The 20,500-nt window shown below is 40.6% G+C and overlaps 1 long non-coding RNA gene and 1 gene segment (V, D, J or C); one reads left to right on the forward strand and one right to left on the reverse strand.

The window, feature by feature from the left end:
* The window catches only part of LOC114623790, a 542,876-nt gene that overhangs the window by 19,114 nt on the left and 503,262 nt on the right, over window positions 1-20,500 (reverse strand).
* LOC114623793 overlaps window positions 15,933-20,500 on the forward strand; it is a 38,303-nt gene continuing 33,735 nt past the window's right edge. For both annotated transcript variants that reach the window (XR_003711829.1, XR_003711830.1), the window contains exons 1-2: window positions 15,933-16,023; window positions 17,922-18,027. This is a non-coding gene — a long non-coding RNA (uncharacterized LOC114623793). The remainder of the gene's footprint in view (window positions 16,024-17,921; window positions 18,028-20,500) is intronic.

Raw genomic sequence — 20,500 nt, forward strand, 5'->3', positions numbered from 1 at the left:
CTAAAATTTTAATTATCCATACCTCTCCCTGCCTCCTATTGGTCTTTCCCTATTTTCTGTTTGTGATGTCTGTTTCTGTGCCTGTATTTTGTACCTACTTGTTGTATGTTTTTTTCTGTTGTGCATATCTATGTTGCCCACAAGTTGAATGTCTGCTGCACCTGTGTTGTGTGTTGGCTATGTGTACGTGTGTCTGCCCTTTTTTGATAATTGCAGTAATAACTGAGGCATGTCCGGAGAAGAACATAATACCTTGTGTGTCAGAAAAGGACATGGAGAGGAACTGCTCCAGAGGGTTTTACATAACTGAGTCTGTTTTACTGCTGTAAGAAACTATTTAATTTATAGGAAACGTATCAATTGTGATAGGTTAGCATGTTACCTTGGATTGGACAGTGAGCGCTAATTCCACTTGTGTCTCTATGAGGAAGAAGCACATAAAAGGAGATGTGGTGATTGCAGACACATTAGCAGGCTAGATACTGGCTGCTCATGCTGCCTCAGAATTCAGTATTCTGACTTCTGTGAATACTCAGGAGCATGGTGTGCCACGCTTCTAATTTAAAATCATATAGTGTGTGCTAGGTAGGCTGGCTGCCAGGTCAAGTCTGCATTTTCTCCTATACTTCTCTCCCCTATATCATTTGCTTTCTGGATATCAGAGTCTTCTGATCAGTAAGTGGAATATGCCAACCAATATAATATAAGAGAGAAGATAATAGGATAGGATTAGATAGATTATAAGGGTTATGAAAGCAAAGAGGGTATGTAGTCATGAGAATGGTCATATTCCAAATTTTAGAAACTTCTCTTGTAGAACTGATATCAGAAAATTGGTTGTAGTTTGTAAATAGCTAGGGACAATGTCCTTTCACCTCCTTTCCTAATAATAAGAGAGGGTTATGTACCTAATAATTTTCGGCATCATTTGGAGTCAGTACTGTATGGGCAGTATAGGGTCTTGCTGTCTTCTCTGCAGCTGTTCAGTTTTATCTGCTACATTGCTGGTATTAGTTGTCCAGGGTTGGGTGAGCCAGGATGGGATCCAGATAGGCTGTGTCCATGTTCTGGAAAGACACAAACAAAACCTTTTCAAATGGTAAGTCATAGGGCTGGTGATTGCCATTTACCTTTTAATACATCTTTACAGGCCACCAGAGGTAACCTCATGGTCCCTAACAAAGATACCCAATGTTCATGAGTTGCAGTATTTCACTGGTCACCTGTTTTCAGGAAATTTAAAGTAAATAATGCAATATTAGTAAGATGTTGAGGGTTAGTCTTATTCAGACTCATATTCCTTTTTTTTTCCTATTTTTTCATTGGATATTTTATTTACATTTCAGATGTTATCCCCTTTTCCCATTTCTCCCCACTCAGGAACCCCCTATCCCATCTCCCTTCCTCCTGCTTCTATGAAGATGTGCCCCCACCCACCAACCCACTCCCACCTCCCAACCCTCATATTCCCCCATATTGGGCATCCAGCCTTCATGGGGTCAAGGATCTCTTTTCCCACCTATGCCCAACAAGGCCATCCTCCCCTACATATTCAGCTGGAGCCATGGGTCCCTCCCTATGTGCTCCCAGGCTGGTGGTTTAGACTCTGGGAGCTCAGGTTGGTTGGTATTGTTGCTCTCCTCATGGGGCTGCAAATCCTTTCAGCTCCTTCAGTCTTCTCTCTAACTCCTCCATTGAGAACCCCATTATCAGTTCAATGGTTAGCTGTGAGCATCTTCCTCTGTATATGTCAGGCTCTGGCAAACCTCTAAGGAGATAGCTATGTCAGGCTTCTGTCAGCATGCACTTCCTGGCATCCACATCGGCATCTACCTTTGGTGACTGCACATGGGATGGATACACAGGTGGAATAGTCTCCAGATGGCCCCTCTTTCAGTTTCTTTCCTACACTTTGTCTCCATGTTTGTTCCCATGAGTATTTTGTTACCCCTTCTAAGAAGACTGAAGCACCCACACTTGATCTTCCTTCTTCATGAGCTTCATGTGGCCTGTGAGTTGAATCTTGGGCATTTCAAGGTTCTGGGCTAATATCCAATAATCAGTGAGTGCATAGCATGTGTGTTCTTTTGTGATTGGCTTACCACACTCAGGATGATATTTTCTAGTTCCATCCATTTGCCTAAGAATTTCATGAATTCATTGTTTTTAATAGCTGAGTAGTACTCCATTGTGTAAATGTACCACACTTTCTGTATCTATTCCTCTGTTGAAGGACATCTGGGTTCATTCCAGCTTCTGGCTATTATAAATAAGGCTGCTATGAACATAGTGGAGCATATATCCTTGTTATATGTTTGAGCATCTTCTGGGTATATGCCCAGGAGTGGTATAGCTGGGTCCTCAGGTAATGCTATGTCCAATTTTCTGAGAAACTGCCAGATTGATTTCCAGAGTGGTTGTACCAGCTTCCAATCCCACCAACAATGGAGGAGTGTTCCTCTTTCTCCACATCCTTGCCAGCATCTGCTATCACCTGAGTTTTTTATCTTGACCATTCTGACTGGTGTGAGGAGGAATCTCAGGATTGTTTTGATTTGCATTTCCCTGATGGCTAAGGATGTTGAACATTTCTTTAGGTGTTTCTTGGCCATTCAAGTTTCCTCAGTTGAAAATTCTTTGTTTAGCTCTGTACTCCATTTTTAAATAGGGTTATTCGGTTGTGTGGGTCTAATTTTTTGAGTTCTTTGTATATTTTGGATATTAGCCCTCTCTCAGATGTGGGATTGGTAAAGATCTTTTCCCAATCTGTTTGTTGCCGTTTTGTCCTATTAACAGTGTCCTTTACCTTACGGAAACTTTGCAGTTTTATGAAGTCCCATTTATTAGTTTTTGATCTTAGAGTATAAGCTGTTGGTGTTCTGTTCAGGAACTTTTCCCTTGTGCCTAGGTATTCGAGGGTTTTCCCCACCTTCTCTTCTATTAGTTTCAGTGCATCTCGTTTTATGTGGAGGTCCTTTATCCACTTGGACTTGAGCTTTGTACAAGGAGATAAGAATGGATCAATTTGCATTCTTCTACATGCTGACTTCCAGTTGAACCAGCACCATTTGTTGAAAATGCTGTCCTTTTTCCAATGGATGGTTTTAGCTCCTTTGTCAAAGATCAAATGACCATAGATGTGTGTGGGTTCATTTCTGGGTTTTTAGTTCTATTCCACTGATCTTCCTGTCTGTCTCTGTACCAACATCATGTAGTTTTTACCACTATTGCTCTGTAGTGCAACTTGAGGTCAGGGATGGTGATTCCTCCAGAAGTTCTTTCATTGTTGAGAATAGTTCTCGCTGTCCTGCAGACCCATATTCCTATAGTCGGAGGTATTAGAAATGAAATGCATCTGATTGGCTTCCGGTTCAGCTGCCGTGTTACTACACTAAGCTCAACGCCAGCTCATGGTCTCAGTGGTGCTTGCCAGGGCCCAAGATGTTGGTATGGCTGCTGCCTCTTCCCGCTGCCACCCTCGGCCCTCATAGTTCTTGGCCTGGCCTCTAGGCCAACCCTGCTGCCTCCACAGCACTAGGCTAGCCCCATGCAATAACTGCCACCCTAGCGGTTAAGTATCACAATACCCATCAACCCGGTAAAGCAAAACTCTTAATGCTTATAGTTAACCAATGGATTTATCTGTCAATAAAATCTCAATACATAAGATGCCCACACAATTTAGAGACATTATTCCAATTATCCTAACTTTTTGATATGAATAACTACCTGAGACTACTAAAGCCACGCAGGTCCATGTCTGTCTCCATATTCGCCTTCTTTGCTCTCCCCTGCATTTCTCTCTGTGTCCCTGTCTCTGCCACCCTTAGCTCTGCCTCCTTTTCCCTTATCCAGTCACAGGCTTCCAGCTGCAAATAGATTGGACAGGGAAATTTCTGCCTCATGTTTCTTCCCATGTATTTATCAATTTGTGCTTTGGGTTATTTGTGTATTATCTTCAATATAGCTTGACCTCGAGGATTATAACAGATGCCAGAAATTTGAAAGATAAGATTACTTGTATTTTTTAGGGGCAACTTTGATCCCATATTGCTTGAATTGGTCAAAGCCAGTTGAAAAACTTCTAATTTGCTAGAATCCTAATCAGCAAGGAAAATATTCATGTAATAAATAAATGTTATAGAGAAGGTTATTTAATAGAGCATTCAAAACCTGAAATACATAATATTAATACATACCAGGACACCTCGACACAACACTTTCCATTCCTATCTTTGAACAGAATACACATTGTTTGGCACAGGCACAGACAAAGCAAAAACTTTTCCCATCCTCTTGATATAATAGAGTAGATTAAAAACAATCTTTTATATCCACGAATATAATATGTTTTTAATAGCAATGACAGAGCTGTGTGGAGATCAGGCTATAAAGACCCCTCTTGTTTATCTGCAAGTTAATAATTCTTAAATTATGTTATAATCTGCATTTTCTTTATCTTTTTTTTATGAATGACAAAGATAAGAAAGTTCTGAGCACTGAGGCATGGGTCAATGTGTCCCACTTGTTTTTGTTCTACTAATCCCTGAGCATGTTTACACCATTGTTCCACCAATTACAGTTTCATCTGTTTTCTATTGAAATTTTATGGGCTCATGAAGTGAAACAACAGTCCCCTAATATTGGAGGTGAGGATGTACTTTCTCTTTCATGAGGTCTAGGCCACTATGAAAGGCTTTATCACCAGTGTTAGTCTTGGTTTCAGACATTTCTAATGTATCTCTCCCCCAGAGATTGTTAGCTAAGTCTTCAAGAATCAGGGGCTTAGCTTTTCAGTGTGTCCATAAGAGTCCTTCCATATAAGAAAGGTCAAAGGTGTTTTAGAACAGCTGGACCACCAATACCCTCCACAGTAGGACCTGAAGTTAGATCCCACACAGAGGATTCCTCCTCTGTCCTAATAATGCCATTATTAGGAAACATCTGCTGCTGTAACTTTAATTCCCTTAAATCTTTTCCTTCTTAATATCTAACCATCTGTGGCTTTACTGATTAAATCTTTTTCCTTCCCAATATCTAACCATCTGAGGCTTTACTGATTCAGTTGTAACAGTCCAGTAAACTTCAGATTATGACCTATTCATACCCGTCTGATCTGAGATGGGTCCTTTGGAGAAAGACCCTTTTGTAGGCAGGGCCAAATGCTGTCCCTGGAGAGTTTAAAGGAAGGAGGGTGAGAACATCTATATCACATTTCAATTTATAATGCTTGCCCTTGAAATTTGGGACACTTAGTAGATTGTTCTTTGGATGCACCTTTCCTTGTGCATCAGGCAGCCTCTCTTAAATTTCTCCCTTGCTTGACACAAACAACAGGAGGCACCAGACTTTAAGACTACTGCAGGAACTTCTGCAAAGACTTCAGTGGTATTTGTCTGAGTCCCTATTTCTTGACATGTTAGGACTCAGACATTCAGAGGGGAATTCTTTAACATACCTAGCACCCTTTGCATCTCTGCTGGAGCACCAGCATGGCAGCTGTCTCAGAGAACTGCAGTTTCCATTCCATGAAAATTTGCACTAAAGTCAGACATTCAATAAAAGGCTCTGGGAGTCCCTGTCTTAAATATTTGAAACTTGTGTGTCCCCTGAAGGGGGAAAACCTTTCTAAGATCTTAGGGCACACAAGTGACAAATTTGGTCAAAATACTGGGTGTGACCAGGAGCCTGTTCAACACAAAGTGAGAATATTCCTTCTTGTAACATATTCACATTCAATGATACATCTGAATTTCAATTTCTCTCAGCTTTAAGTTCACATTAATCATAATCACGTTCCTTCCAAATAAAAAAAATACTGAGGGTTTATGCCTGGACCAGTGGCTTATAACCCTCCAGTGTGTTTAAATCCATGCCTATGAATTCTAATTGCATTATATATAAAGACTGACATCCTTCAGCTTGACAAGTGGTCTGAAACTGCTGGATGGTTTTAAGGTCATGTGGAAACCATGTTAAAATGTCTCTGTAGGGCAGGATTCAAACTCACTGGAAAGCAGAAGCTTTGGGTTGTTCATTTGGCCAGGATTCATCATGAATAGCACAAAGCCAAGAAAATAGTGACTGAGATTCTTCACTCTCTAAGTGTCAGTGTTCAAGCATTGCATTCAAAGGGGGGGGTGTACAAAGATCATAGTACTGAGAGATCTTTACCTGGACCACTCTTCACCTGGACTACTCCCTTCTGATCTCTTACTGTGACTCCTTCTTGATGGACAGATCCTCTTTTATGGTACAGCAAAAATTTCTGTCAGTGTATTTTTCTCCCTGTTCTTTTTCACTGTGCTTATCTTTATCTGCCACAAGAAAAGCTTGCAGAAGCTGCTTTAACATGTTCTCCCTTACTCAGATGGGCAACAGAGTATAGCCATAATAATAGGGTAGAAGGATTCAGATAAGGATCATCCAGTCCTAAGTTCCTCTCTCCATGAATTATTCAAATCTTCCTGACACAGCTCTAGATCAAAGGGCCCCTTTATAGAATACCAAGGGTTTACTTAGAGGTTCTCAGATACAAACTTTTCTAACTCAGGTGTTTGTACTTTATTTCCTTTCTGTTTTAGTGTACCACTTATTTCAGAGCTGCTCCCTGCCTCAGCAACAAATTTTGCATTCTGCCTGCAATTTTCTTTAAAGAGTGAGTCCCTTTCCCCCTTGGTACTCACATGGCCCACATTTAGATGCCAATTAGCATTGCAGTCATTATCTGGGGTATGGGTTAGTGCATTGAACTGCGAGTGCTCATACCACCGGGGTCTCTATGTAGAAGTGCATAAAAAGAGACTGGACTTCTAGTCTGCAACTCTGGTCTAGGGTCCCATTTTCCTTCTGGTCTGCAACTCTGCTCAAGACAGATCGGGTGCTCCTTCTCCTCTCCCACACCCCATAGCCTTTTTATCTTCCAGGAGGTCTACTGTAGCTAGGGACATGGGAGGCCTGCTCTAACCAGGGACATAGGAGGCCTCCCCTAACCAGAGAAAGCACCCCTTCCCTCCCAGGAGGCCTGCTCTAACCCACATCACAGAGCTCTACCTGCCTCCAAGGCGGGCAGGCTCCAGTTAGAGACACCCAGGCCAGTTAACACCAGAGATAACCAGATGGCAAGAGGCAAGTGCAAGAACATAAGCAACAGAAACCAATGTAATTTGGTACCATCAGAACCCAGTTCTCCCACCACACCTAACATTCCTGAAAAACGAGATTCTGATCTAAAAATATATCTCAGGAGAATGGTAGAGGCCTTCAAGAAGGATATAAATAACTCCCTTAAAGAAATACAGGAAAAAAAAGACTCATCAGCAGGCTAGCTACCAGCTACTAGCTATCCATACTACTTCAGAATGAAGTGTTCTGACTTGTAGGAAACTCAGGAGCACATAGTACCATGGTTATTTAGAAAAGCTGTCTTTCATGTCATGCCTAAAATATTTTCTGTTTCTAACAAAAGACTTTTTCTCTGTGTTTATGGAACAGCATAGAAAACTTGGTATGGACAAGAATGCAGAATAATTTTTTAAAGGATGTAAGACAGAGTTGAACAGAGTTTTACAATGGGAAAAGTTACTTTGCTGACTCCCAACTAACTCATCAGAACCCACAATCTGGTGTTATCATCATGAATGCACATTACTTCCAACATTCATGGGGCTCTAGCAAGCTTGAGCATGGCAAACATGGTTCTAGTAGGCTTTACATTTCTCTAAATACCTTTGCTTTCTAAATTGTTAGATTACACTCCTAAAGCTAGCTGCCAAGGACTATTCCTTTATTTGGCCACTTTCTCCCTCCAAGGCTTACTACCAAGGTCTGGCTACAAAAATATGGAAGTCCAGCAGTCAAAAATCCCTTTTGGCTACTCTAAGTAACATAATCAAAACAAGTGGACTCATCTTTTTTTTTAATATTTAATTATTTATTTAATGTATGTGAGCACACTGTTGCTGTCTTCAGACACACCAGAAGAGGGCAATGGATCCCATTACAGATGGTTGTGAGGTACCATGTGGTTGCTGGGAACTGAACACAGGACCTCTGGAAGAGCAGTTAGTGCTCTTAATCCCTGAGCCATCTCTCCAGCCCAAGTGGACTCATCTTAACAAAATATTTCCCCTTTGGGGCAAGTAGAACCATATCACCAGACAAAAACTTGAGTTTTTTTAATCCACTTGAGTGTATTAAAAAACCTCAGTACCCTCAAACCCGAAGATGATAGTTTCATCTACTTCTAATCTGGTTGTTGTCTTGGAACATGTGAGCACAACTCTTGGAGAGGAATGTGACAGTCACATAGGGGTAGTGCATGAAGCCCCTCCACATGAAGATGAGACATCCCTAACATCTCAGACCAAGCATTAGAAAGCATTTGCTCTTAGACCCCCAACCCATCCTAAAATGCATATAAGACTCTGTCCACAAGGAATAACACACACACACACACAAGTTATTTGATGAAAGACAGTTTGAGAGTGTCTGCTGCATAGAGCTGTAACACGTTGGGGAAGAGAATTCTCTCCCTCGTTTCTGGAAGCTGCTTCAGCCTATCACAGTCACTCTCTGCTCAGTGGCATCTACCTTGGCTCCCAGCTATCTGCTGCACTGTGCTGGCCAGCCAGCCCACCGCATAGCCTTCTATGGCACCACACTGACCCTGGAACAGCTGCAGCCCTAGAAGATACCTGGCAGCTTGACTCGGGCTCTTTTTGTTTTGAGAAATTCAAACATGTATACAATGTATCTTGACCGTAGCTACACCTACTTCTGTCTCACTCGCCTTTGGAACACTGCCATAAAAGCAACAAACATTGCAGAGTAAGTATCTATGGAGTAGGAAACCTGGATGAAATGGACAACTTCCTAGAGAGATACCAGGTACCAAAGTTAAACCAGGAGCAGATAAACCATCTAAATAGTCCCATAACCCCTCAGGAAAGAGCAACAGTCATTAAAAGTCTCCCCACCAGAAAAAGCCCAGGTCCAGATGGTTTTAGTACAGAATTCTATCAGACCTTCAAGGAAGACCTAATACCAATTCTCTTCAAACTATTCTACAAAACAGAAACAGAAGGAACACTACCCAATTCATTCTATGAAGCTACAATTACACTCATACCCAAACCTCACAAAGACCCAACAAAGAAAGAGAACTTCAGACTAATCTCCCTTATGAACATCGATGTAAAAATACTCAATAAAATTCTAGCAAACCAAATCCAAGACCACATCAAAACAAACATCCATCATGATCAAGTAGGTTTTATCCCAGGAATGCAGGGATAGTTCAATATTCGGAAATCCATCAATGTAATCCACTATATAAACAAACTCAAAGAAAAAAACCACATGATCATCTCACTAGATGCTGAGAAAGTATTTGACAAAATTCAACATCACTTCATGATAAATGTCTTGGAAAGATCAGGAATTCAAGGTCCATACCTAAACATAGTAAAAGCAATATACAGCAAACCAGTGGCCAACATCAAACTAAACGGAGAGAAACTTGAAGCAATCCCACTAAGATCAGGGACTAGACAAGGCTGCCCACTCTCTCCCTACCTCTTCAATATAGTACTGGAAGTCCTAGCCAGAGCAATTAGACAACAAAAAGAAGTCAAAGGGATACAAATAGGAAAGGAAGAACTCAAAATATCACTATTTGCAGATGATATGATAGTATACTTAAGTGACCCCAAAACTTTCACCAGAGAACTCCTAAACCTGATGAACAACTTTAGCAAAGTGGCTGGTTATAAAATCAACTGAAACAAATCAGTAGCCTTCCTCTACGTGAAAGATAAACAGACTGAAAAAGAAATTATGGAAATGACACCCTTCACAATAGTTGCAAATAATATAAAATACCTTAGTGTGAATCTAACCAAGCAAGTGACAAGAACTTGAAGTCCCTGAAGAAAGAAATTGAAGAAGATCTCAGAAGATGGAAAGATCTCCCATGCTCATGGGTTGGCAGGATTAATATAATAAAAATGGCCACCATGCCAAAAGCAATCTATAGATTCAGTGCAATCCCCATTAAAATCCCAACTCAGTTCTTCACAGAGTTAGAAAAGGAAATTCTCAAATTCATTTGGAATAACAAAAAACCCAAGATAGCAAAAACTATTCTCAACAATAAAAGAACTTCTGGAGGAATCACCATCCCTGACCTCAAGATGTACTACAGAGCAATAGTGATAAAAACTACCTGGTATTTATACAGAGACAGGCAGGAAGATCAATGGAATAGAATTGAAGACCCAGAAATGAACCCACACACCTATGGTCACTTGATCTTTGACAAAGGAGCTAAAAGTGTCCAGTGGAAAAAGGACAGCATTTTTAACAAATGGTGCTCCTTCAACTGGAGGACAACATGTAGAAGAATGCAAATTGATCCATTCTTTCTTTTTTGTTTGTTTGTTTTAGCAGACAAAATATCTTTATTAAAGTGGTGTCTGCTAATTTCACAGGACAAATTGGCTGATACCACAGGAAGGCAGGTAGCATACTATTATAAATAGATGTACTGTTTCTTTTTTTTGATACTGAAATCCACATAATTTATTAAAATTGTCTAGATATTGTCAATATCTGATTAAAATATATCAAAAGCATGCATGCAAAATAAACGTTTTTACTATACAAACATTTCTTTTTTTTCAAGTTACAGTCTTTTTTTCTCTTCTTTTTTTTAAATTTTATTTTTTTTATTTTTTCTCAAATCATAATTAATTCACACAGGGGTATAAACACAGAAAGGCAGGATGTCGGGAAGGGAATGACACTGGAGTGTGGGTGCTCAGGGGGAATACAGATATCTTCAGAACCGGGTATCGGCTGGGTGAACGTTCAGGGGACAAGTCACCATGACTCTGCCTATGACTCACTTGTCCCCATCTAAGCTGGTATTATCTGCCAAGGCTACCTATTTACAAGGTCCATGACCACTCAGGCTTATAAATTTCCACAAAAGTTGCCCGTTGACATTAGCTTATAGCCATCTGTTTCAATGTTCTTCCACTGAGACCCAAGACTTGGTGTTAGTATACATGTATGACAGGCTCACTGCTGATTTTAGGCCTATGGCTGATTTTAGGCCTACAGTGTGTAAGCAGGGCTGCCGCTGACATCTCCTCACTTCTCTAAGTATAGAAGGGCTGTGGCAATTCTAAACTTGTGAAGGTGGGGATAGAGGCCTGACCTCCAGTATTTGAAGGGGACCTTGTAATGGTTCCAGTCCCCCTGTCGTTGTCCAGTGAGGCATGAGGGCTATACCCATACCGATGTCTTTTTCCTGGAGAGGGGATACTTTTGACATCAACCCCTATGCAGTCAGGCTTGTCCCTCAGGGAACCCAGATAGATATTTTTATCTTTTCTTGATATTCCCTTGCAGTGCTTAGCCTCGCAGCCTAAGCAAGAATTCAGATCGCCTGTCAGAGGGTGTTCTGGGTGGCCTCTCTCTGCTTGGTCTAGGGGCAGAAGTCCCCCCTTTTAGGTTGGGTGGAGATGGGTTTTGGAGACACCCTGTATAAAGTAACAACCTCATCTTGAGTCTCGTGGTCCTCCATAGCTAACTTATGATAATGTATCTGAATAGGTTTTGCTACCAATTTATTTATCTGTTGTATCACAGAGTTAGTCCGCCTATTTGAGGCCCAGGGACCAGCAGAAAAAAGCAAAAAGAACCCAAATAATGGTCCCAAGATGGAAGGAAATAGGGTTGACAACCTTGGAGAGGCTGCAAATCAATTCTTGTACCAGCATTCATCTGTCTCTTTCTCTCTCAGATTTTTCTTAGGCTTCACTACCTATTTCATGCTCTCTTTAACCCTCCTTGTCTTGTCTATGTAAAGGCAACCTTCTTCTTTGAGGATTGTACACAGTCAAGAGCTGTATACAGTCTTTTTTCTATTGTACTAGAGTGAATCAAGTCCAATAAGGATCTTTGCGATTTTAGGAGGTCTCTTTAGACAGCGAAAAGAGGGATTTCTTCAGATTAGTGATGTCAATCTCTAGCTGTTTGATGTTCTTGTCAGTGGCCCTTCAAAGGTCTGAGTAGTATAAGTTCGGAGGCCAGCATCTGGATTAGAACTTCTAACCACAGACATCACGGGTGATTCATTTTTACCTGGAAAGGAAAAAGAAGGGGATTCTCAGGGAGATTTCTCTTTCCTGGATGTAAATTGTTATTCATTGTATTTATGGTTGGGCCTGGCTTTGTGGGGGTATTTATTTTTTTCATTAATCTTTTTGGTAGCCGGTTAGCTGTGCCTTCTGTGGTATCGGACAGGCATATCAGTTCTCGGCCGCATAAGGGAACTGGGTCTGGGCCATTTCCTTTAAGGGTAAGAGGGTCCTTCCCCATATGTGTGGCAAAGTTTTGTTGGTCTTGGTGGTGCCAGAGGCAGTCAGCAGCAGATTTGCCATGAGCTTTCAGTTTTAGAGACATAAAAGTGAACAAGGCATGATGGAGAGTATTTCAGGGGGACTCCTTCTGAGGGGGTACCGTTCCCCCCTCTTTTGTTTTTAAAGCCAAATTGATCCATTCTTATCTCCTTGTACAAAGCTCAAGTCTAGGTGGATAAAGGACCTCCACATAAAACCAGATGCACTGAAACTAATAGAAGAGAAGGTGGGGAAGAGCCTCGAATACTTGGGCACAGGGAAAAATGCCTGAACAGAACACCAATGGGGTATGCTCTAAGATCGAGAATTGACAAATGGGACTTCATAAAATTGCAAAGTTTCTGTAAGGCAAAGGACATTGTCAATAGGACAAAACAACAACCAACAAATTGGGAAAAGATCTTTACCAATCCTACATCTGATAGAGGGCTAATATCCAATATATACAAAGCACTCAAGAAATTAGACTCCAGACAACCAAATAACCCTAATAAAAAATGGGGTATAGAGCTTAACAAAGAATTTTCAATGGAGGAAACTGGAATGGCTGAGAAGCACCTAAAGAAATGTTCAGTATCCTTTGTCCTCAGGGAAATGCAAATCAAAACAAACCTGAGATTCCATCTCACACCAGTCAGAATGGCTAAGATTAAAAACTCAGGTTATATCAAACTAAATGAAGAGAAAATTGAAGCAATCCCACTAAGATCAGGGACTAGACAAGGCTGCCCATTCTCCCCCTACCTATTCAATATAGTACTGGAAGTCCTAGCCAGAGCAATTAGACAGCAAAAAGAAGTCAAAGGGATACAAATAGGAAAGGAAGAAGTCAAAATATCACTATTTGCAGATGATATGATAGTATACTTAAGTGACCCCAAATTTCCATCAGAGAACTCCTAAACCTGATAAACAACTTCAGCAAAGTGGCTGGTTATAAAATCAACTCAAACAAATCAGTAGCCTTCCTCTACATGAAAGATAAACAGACTGAAAAAGAAATTATGGAAATGACACCCTTCACAATAGTTGCAAATAATATAAAATACCTTAGTGTGAATCTAACCAAGCAAGTGAAAGACCTGTATGACAAGAAGTTGAAGTCCCTGAAGAAAGAAATCAAAGATCCCAGAAGATGGAAAGATCTCCCATGCTCATGGATTGGCAGGATCAATATAATTAAAATGGCCATCTTGCCAAAAGCAATCTATAGATTCAGTGCAATCCCCATTAAAATCTCAACTCAATTCTTCACAGAGTTAGAAAAGGAAATTCTCAAATTCATTTGGAATAACAAAAAACCCAGGATAGCGAAAAATATTCTCAACAATAAAAGAACTTCTGGAGGAATCACCATTCCTGACCTCAAGCTGTACTACAGAGCAATAGTGATAAAAACTACCTGGTATTGGTACAGAGACAGGCAGGAAGATCAATGGAATAGAATTGAAGACCCAGAAATGAACCCACACACCTATGGTCACTTGATCTTTGACAAAGGAGCTAAAAGTGTCCAGTGGAAAAAGGACAGCATTTTCAGCAAATGGTGCTGGTTCAACTGGAGGACATGTAGAAGAATGCAAATTGATCCATTCTTATCTCCTTGTACAAAGCTCAAGTCTAAGTGGATAAAGGACCTCCACATAAAACCAGATGCACTGAAACTAATAGAAGAGAAGGTGGGGAAGAGCCTTGAATACTTGGGCACAGGGGAAAAGTTCCTGAACAGAACACCAATGGCATATGCTCTAAGATCGAGAATTGACAAATGGGACTTCATAAAATTGCAAAGTTTCTGTAAGGCAAAGGACATTGTCAATAGGACAAAACAACAACCAACAAATTGGGAAAAGATCTTTACCAATCCTACATCTGATAGAGGGCTAATATCCAATATATACAAAGAACTCAAGAAATTAGACTCCAGACAACCAAATAACCCTATTAAAAAATGGGTTACAGAGCTTAACAAAAAATTTTCAACGGAGGAAACTCGAATGGCCGAGAAGCACCTAAAGAAATGTTCAGTATCCTTAGTCCTCAGGGAAATGCAAATCAAAACAACCCTGAGATTCCATCTCACACCAGTCAGACTGGCTAAGCTTAAAAACTCAGGTGATAGTAGATGCTGGTGAGGGTGTGGAGAAAGAGGAACACTTCTCCATTGTTGGTGGGATTGAAAGATGGTGCATTTTGGAAATCAGTCTGGTGGTTCCTTGGAAAATTGGACATAGCATTACCTGAGGATCCAGCTAAACCACTCCTAGGCATATACCCAGAAGATGCTCGAACATATAAGAAGGACATATGCTCAGCTATGTTCATAGTAGCCTTATTTATAATAGCCAGGAGCTGGAAAAAACCCAGGTGTCCTTCAACTGAGGAATGGATACAAAAAATGTGGTATATTTACACAATGGAGTATTACTCAGCTATTAAAAACAATGAATTCATGAAATTCTTAGGCAAATGGATGGAACTACAAAATATCATCCTGAGTGAGGTAAGCTAGTCACAAAAGAACACACATGGTATTCACTCACTGATTATTGGATATTAGCCCAGAACCTTGAAATACCCAAGATTCAAGTCACAGGCCACATGAAGCTCATGAAGAAGGAAGACCAAGTGGTGTTGCTTTGGTCCTTCTTAGAAGGAGCAACAAAATACTCAAGGGAGTAAATATGGAAACAAAGTGAGGGACAGAAACTGAGGAGGGGCCATCTGAAGACCATTCCACCTGAGCATCCATCCCATGTGCAGTCACCAAAGGTAGATGCTGATGTGGAAGTCAGGAAGTGCATGCTGATAAGAGCCTGATATGGATGTCTCCTCAGAGGTCTTCAAGAGTCTGACATATTCAGAGGCAGATGCTCACAGCTAGCCATTGAACTAATCATGGGGTTCCCAATGGAGGAGTTAGAGTGAAGACCATTCGAGCTGAAAGGGTTTGTGGCCCCATGAGGAGAGCAACAATACCAACCAACCACAGCTCCCAGGGTCTAAACCACCAGCCTGGGAGCACTTAGGGAGGGATCCATGGCTTCAGGTATATATGTAAGGGTGGAGGGCTCTGCTGGGCATAGGTGGGAGAAGTGATCCTTGGTCACATGAAGGCTGGACGCCCCAGGGGGTGGAAATTTGAGGGTGGGGAGGTGGGAGTGAGGGCGTAGGTAGGGGTATGTCTGCAGAGAAGCAGGAGGATGGGTGAGGGGATAGGGTGTTTCTGTGTGGGTGGTGGATGGCATAAGGGGATAACATATGAAATGTAAATAAAATATCCAATTAAAAAAAAGAAACAGAAATTTCAATTAATATGTGGAACTCCAGAGAAAATAAACAAGGCTAAAAGATAAAATTAAAAAAAAATGTACCTGTCAAGTAGGATGTTCAGTTCTTTGGGTATAATCTGAAGAATGGTATAACTGAGTCATATGGTTGAGTTATTTTTAGCTATTTGATATATCTCCACACTAATTTGCATTGTGGCTGTACCAGTGTGTAAGCCTATCAACATCGAACGAGTGTTCCCTTTCTCTGCACTCTGACAGCATTGTTACCAGTTGATTTGTTGATTTTAGCTGTTGTGACTGGGGTAAGATGTAATCTTGTTTTGATTTGCTTTTCTTTAACTGCTAGCATAACAGTTTTTTGAGATATTTCTTACTCATTTTCATAGGCCATTCATTGAATTCTTCATGCATTCTGTGTATTTATCTCCTGTTTAATATTTAGCTGGTAACAATTCCCTCACATTCTGTGGCCTTCCTCTTCACCAACTTGCTTGTTTGTTTGTTTTTTTTCACTGTACAGGTACATTTTAGTTTTGTGAGGTCCTGCTTGTCAATTGTTGGCTTCAATTCTTGGGCTAACATAGTTTTATTCAGAAAGTTCTTCCTAAGTCTGTATCATGTCGGGTGTTCCTCATGTTTTCTATAGCAATTTCATATGTAGTTCTTCGATTCACATGGAGTTTTTGAATGAGGTGTTAGACATGGAGCTGTTTATATTCTTCTTCACCAGGACTAATAATTTTCCAGCACCATTTGTTGAAGCTCCATTTTGAAGTTTGTGGCATCGTTGTCAAATATTAATTAGATGACTGATTATGTCCTCATGTTTGGATCTTCAATTATGTTGCATTCATCTACATGTCTGTAACTGTGTCATGTTATTATTGTTACTTTATTGCTTATTTTATTTTTAAGGTTGCATTTAAGTTACAAGATTTCTCTGTACTATTTCCTCCTCCCAAATCATCCTATATATCATTCTGGCTCTCCTTCAAATTCATGTACTTTTTTTTTTTTTACATAAACTATGCATCTCTCTCTCTCTCTCTCTCTCTCTCTCTCTCTCTCTCTCTCTCTCGTCTATCTTCTATCTATCATCTCTCTGTGTCTATCTCTCTCTATCTAATCTATCTACCTGTCTATCATCTATCTATGAAACATAACCTGTTGTGTCCACATAATGTTACTTGTACATGTGTATTCAGTCACGACCATTTGGCACTGAGGAACAAATTCAAATTGCTATGTTCTTCCCTGAGGAGGGCCATGTTTCTTATCTTTGCTTACTTGCCTATAGAGTTTTCATTTGTTTTATATAGGATTCATGGAGTTTTCTTGGTGGAGTTCAGTATGTTTTTTGGTTCCTTCCTCATTTAGCTCACATTTGTTGATGAGACCATAAGTGTAGTTTCTGATGCTACTAGGAGATACAATCTTACAGCAAAGTTGCTGATCCGCTGGCTCTTAAATCTTTCCACCTCCTCTTTCAGAAAGTTTCTTGAGCCTTAGATGTAAGTGTTTTGTGGATGTATTCATTAGGTCTAGGCTCCATAACTCTGTATTTTGATTAGTTGTGATTTTCTGTAGTGTTATTCCTGTGTTGCAAATAGAGGCATTAAAAACTACACACATCTGTGGATATAAGGACAAATGCTTAAAGGGTCCCCTTTACTCTTTTTCTCTATTCTTCTGTATTTATCTCCTTGCTGCTCACTAAAGAGCTCCCTTTTCCATTCTTGATTAGATTTCTAGCTAGTACTCTGCTAGTCTCTCTCTATTGTTGCTAACCCCTTATTTTGGCAATGCTTCAATATTAACTTTCTGGTTGCTGAAGCTACTACAGGCTATGTTTTCACATCTGAAGATTTGTAACTAAGATCTTCCAATAAGAAAGAACAGGCAACCTTTATCTGTCTGGGTTACCACATCCAACATGTTCTTTTCCAGGTTAGTTCATTTTACTGAAAAGTTCGTGATTTCTTTTTTTTATGACTGAATGGTATTCTTTAGTGTGTATGTACAATGATTTCATTACCCATTTGTTGGTTGTAGGACATTTAAGTTATTTACATTTCAGAGCTATTGTTAATAGAGCAGCAGTGGACATGGCCAAGCAAGTACCTGTAGGGTATAATGTTGAGTCCTCTGGATATATGCTAAGAAGTGATATAGCTGGGTCATATGGTATATTTGTTTTTAGTATTTTCAGAATTCTCCACACTGATGTCCATAGTGGTTGTAGAAGATTGCAGTCCCACCAAGACTGAATGAATGTCGCTTAATCCATATCCCCTTCTTCATTTATGGTGAGTTATTCAATTCATCTTTGTCATTCTGATGAATAGGATAAAATTTCAAAGATGTTTTGATTTGCATTTCCCTAGTTGCTAGGAATGACAAACTTTATCTGAGATATTTCTTACTGAAAATTTTCATCTTTTGAGAACTCTCTATTCAGGTTCTAATCCCATTTTTGGATGGCTTATTTAGTTTGACTTTTTAAAAATTCTGGATATTAAAAATCAGTCCTGTATAGCTGGCTCAGATTCTTTCATTCTTTGTGCTTCTTCTCTACCTGATTATTTCTATTGTTATTAAGAATCTTTCTAGTTTCATGAGGTCCTGCTTTTCAATTGCTGGCCTCTATTCTTGGACAAATGGAGTCCTGTTTAAGAAGAGGTTTCCTACATCTGTATCCTGTATAGCACTGATTTGTTTTCTTTGAGAAGTTTCAGTGTTTCAAATTCAGGTCTTTGATCTATTTGGGGTTAGTATTTGTGCAAGATGATAGATATGGGTCTAATTGAATTTTTCTACATGTAGACATCTAGTAATTGTAACACCATTTCTTAAAGATAATTTCTTTCTTCCAGAGTATTCTCTTGATTATAATATTAAGTGGCTAAAGTTACATGTGCTTATACTTGGGTCGGTGATTTTGTTCCATTAGTCTACATGTATGTCTTTGTACCAATGTCATATTTTTAAAAATTAAATTATTTTTTCCTACTTATTCACTTTACATTCTGCTTACTGCCCTTTTCCTGCCATCTCCTCCCATAATCCTTCCTCCTTTCTTTCTCTTATGGACAGTTGGAGGCCTTCCTGGGTATTCTCCCCTCACACCACAGCACTTCAAATCTCTGCAAGGCTACATGCTCCCTCTTTGACTGAGGCTAGACAAAGCTGCACAGCTAGAAGAACATATCCCATGTACAGGCAACAAATTTTGGGATAGCCCCATTCCAGTTGTTCAGGATCCACATGAAGACTAAGCTGCACATCTGCTACCAATGAGTGGGAGGCCTAGGTCTAGCCTGTGTATGTTCTTTAGTTGGTGGTTCAGACTCTGGTGATCCAGGTTATTTGACTTTGTTTTTCTTCCTGTGGAGTTCCTATCCTCTTCAAAACCCACAATTCTTCATCCTGTTCTTCTGTAAGAGTCTACAAGATTCATCCAGTTTGGCTATGGGTGTCTGTATTGGTCTGAGTCAGCTGCTGGGTGGAGCCTCTCTGAGAACAACTTGCACCTATCTGCCAGCATGACAGAGTATCATTAACAGTGATTGGTGCTTGCCAATGGTATGTACCTCAAGTTGGGCTGGTGTGGAACAGTGAATCATGTCCTGAAATTTGATATGGTTGAGAGGATTCAGAGTCCCTGGCACCCAGGCATTCACCTGAAATGATAGGCAGCTCCCTGCTCCCTGCTAGAGTCCTGGCTTGGAATATGTGCCACACTTCCCACATAGGAAATGTGATCTGTGGTTCTGTAGCCCCTATTTTCCTATTTTCTTGCTAATGGGGTATCTAGAGGCCCTGAGGTTTTAGCCAATAAGCTTCCCTTCCCAGACACTCCTTCCTGCAATAGTTATTTAATCTCTGGTCTGCCCTAAGGCGTTGATATGTGTCCATTTCCTATGATGAACAGCCAGTAAGTGATAAGGATAAACATGGGCTGTATCTTTCAGCAGAACTGCTGTGGGAAGCATGGAAAGGCCCTTGCCTACAGAGCTGTAATCTGAGTCTCCCATAGAAGGCCTCTCTGAGTGTCTGCTAAGCTAAGGACAATCAACAATGAACAAAGCTAGAGTTTCCAGTGAACCACTGATCCTCATTTCCAGACTCCTCTGTGCAGCACTTCACCAGCAACTGGATGTCAAGAAGCTTGGGATCCCCAGCTTTGGCCTCCCACATCCTAGGTTGCATTTTCCCACCCCTAGACCATGTCTTGGTGCTTTCCTAAAGCCCACCAACTGACAATGGCTGTACAGAGTAGACATAGTCAAGTGCACTTCCCACAGTTTGCCTCCCCAGCAGTGCTTTTACACTTCAGTGGCAGGCCACATGCAGATTCACAGGCTAATCTACTGGTTGTCCATTCCGTCAGGCTCTGCTCCCTATTCCATGACTGCATTACTTGTAGACAAGATAAATTTTGAGTTGAAAGTTTTATGGGTGGGTTGATGTCTCTATTGTTCCACTGGAGTTCCTGTCTGGCTTAAGGAGGTAGCCACTTCAGGTTCCATATGCTAAGTATAGTGAGTCACAGCTAAGGTCACCACCATCGATTCTTGTGTACCTCCTTTGTCCAAGACCATATCTCATCCTGGGGATGCCCCACACCTCCTCACTCCTGTTAGTTGCAGATTTCCATTATTTTTCCTGGCCATCTAGCCATCTCTCTTGTCCTTCCCTACATCTGATACTGAATCTCCCACTCTCCCCACATTTCACCTCCTTCTCAGTTCCCTCTCTCTGTTTGCCTCTTAAGACAAT

Source organism: Grammomys surdaster, unplaced genomic scaffold (assembly GCF_004785775.1).
Source record: "Grammomys surdaster isolate TR1022 unplaced genomic scaffold, NIH_TR_1.0 202, whole genome shotgun sequence".
Classification (NCBI taxonomy): Eukaryota; Metazoa; Chordata; class Mammalia; order Rodentia; family Muridae; genus Grammomys; species Grammomys surdaster.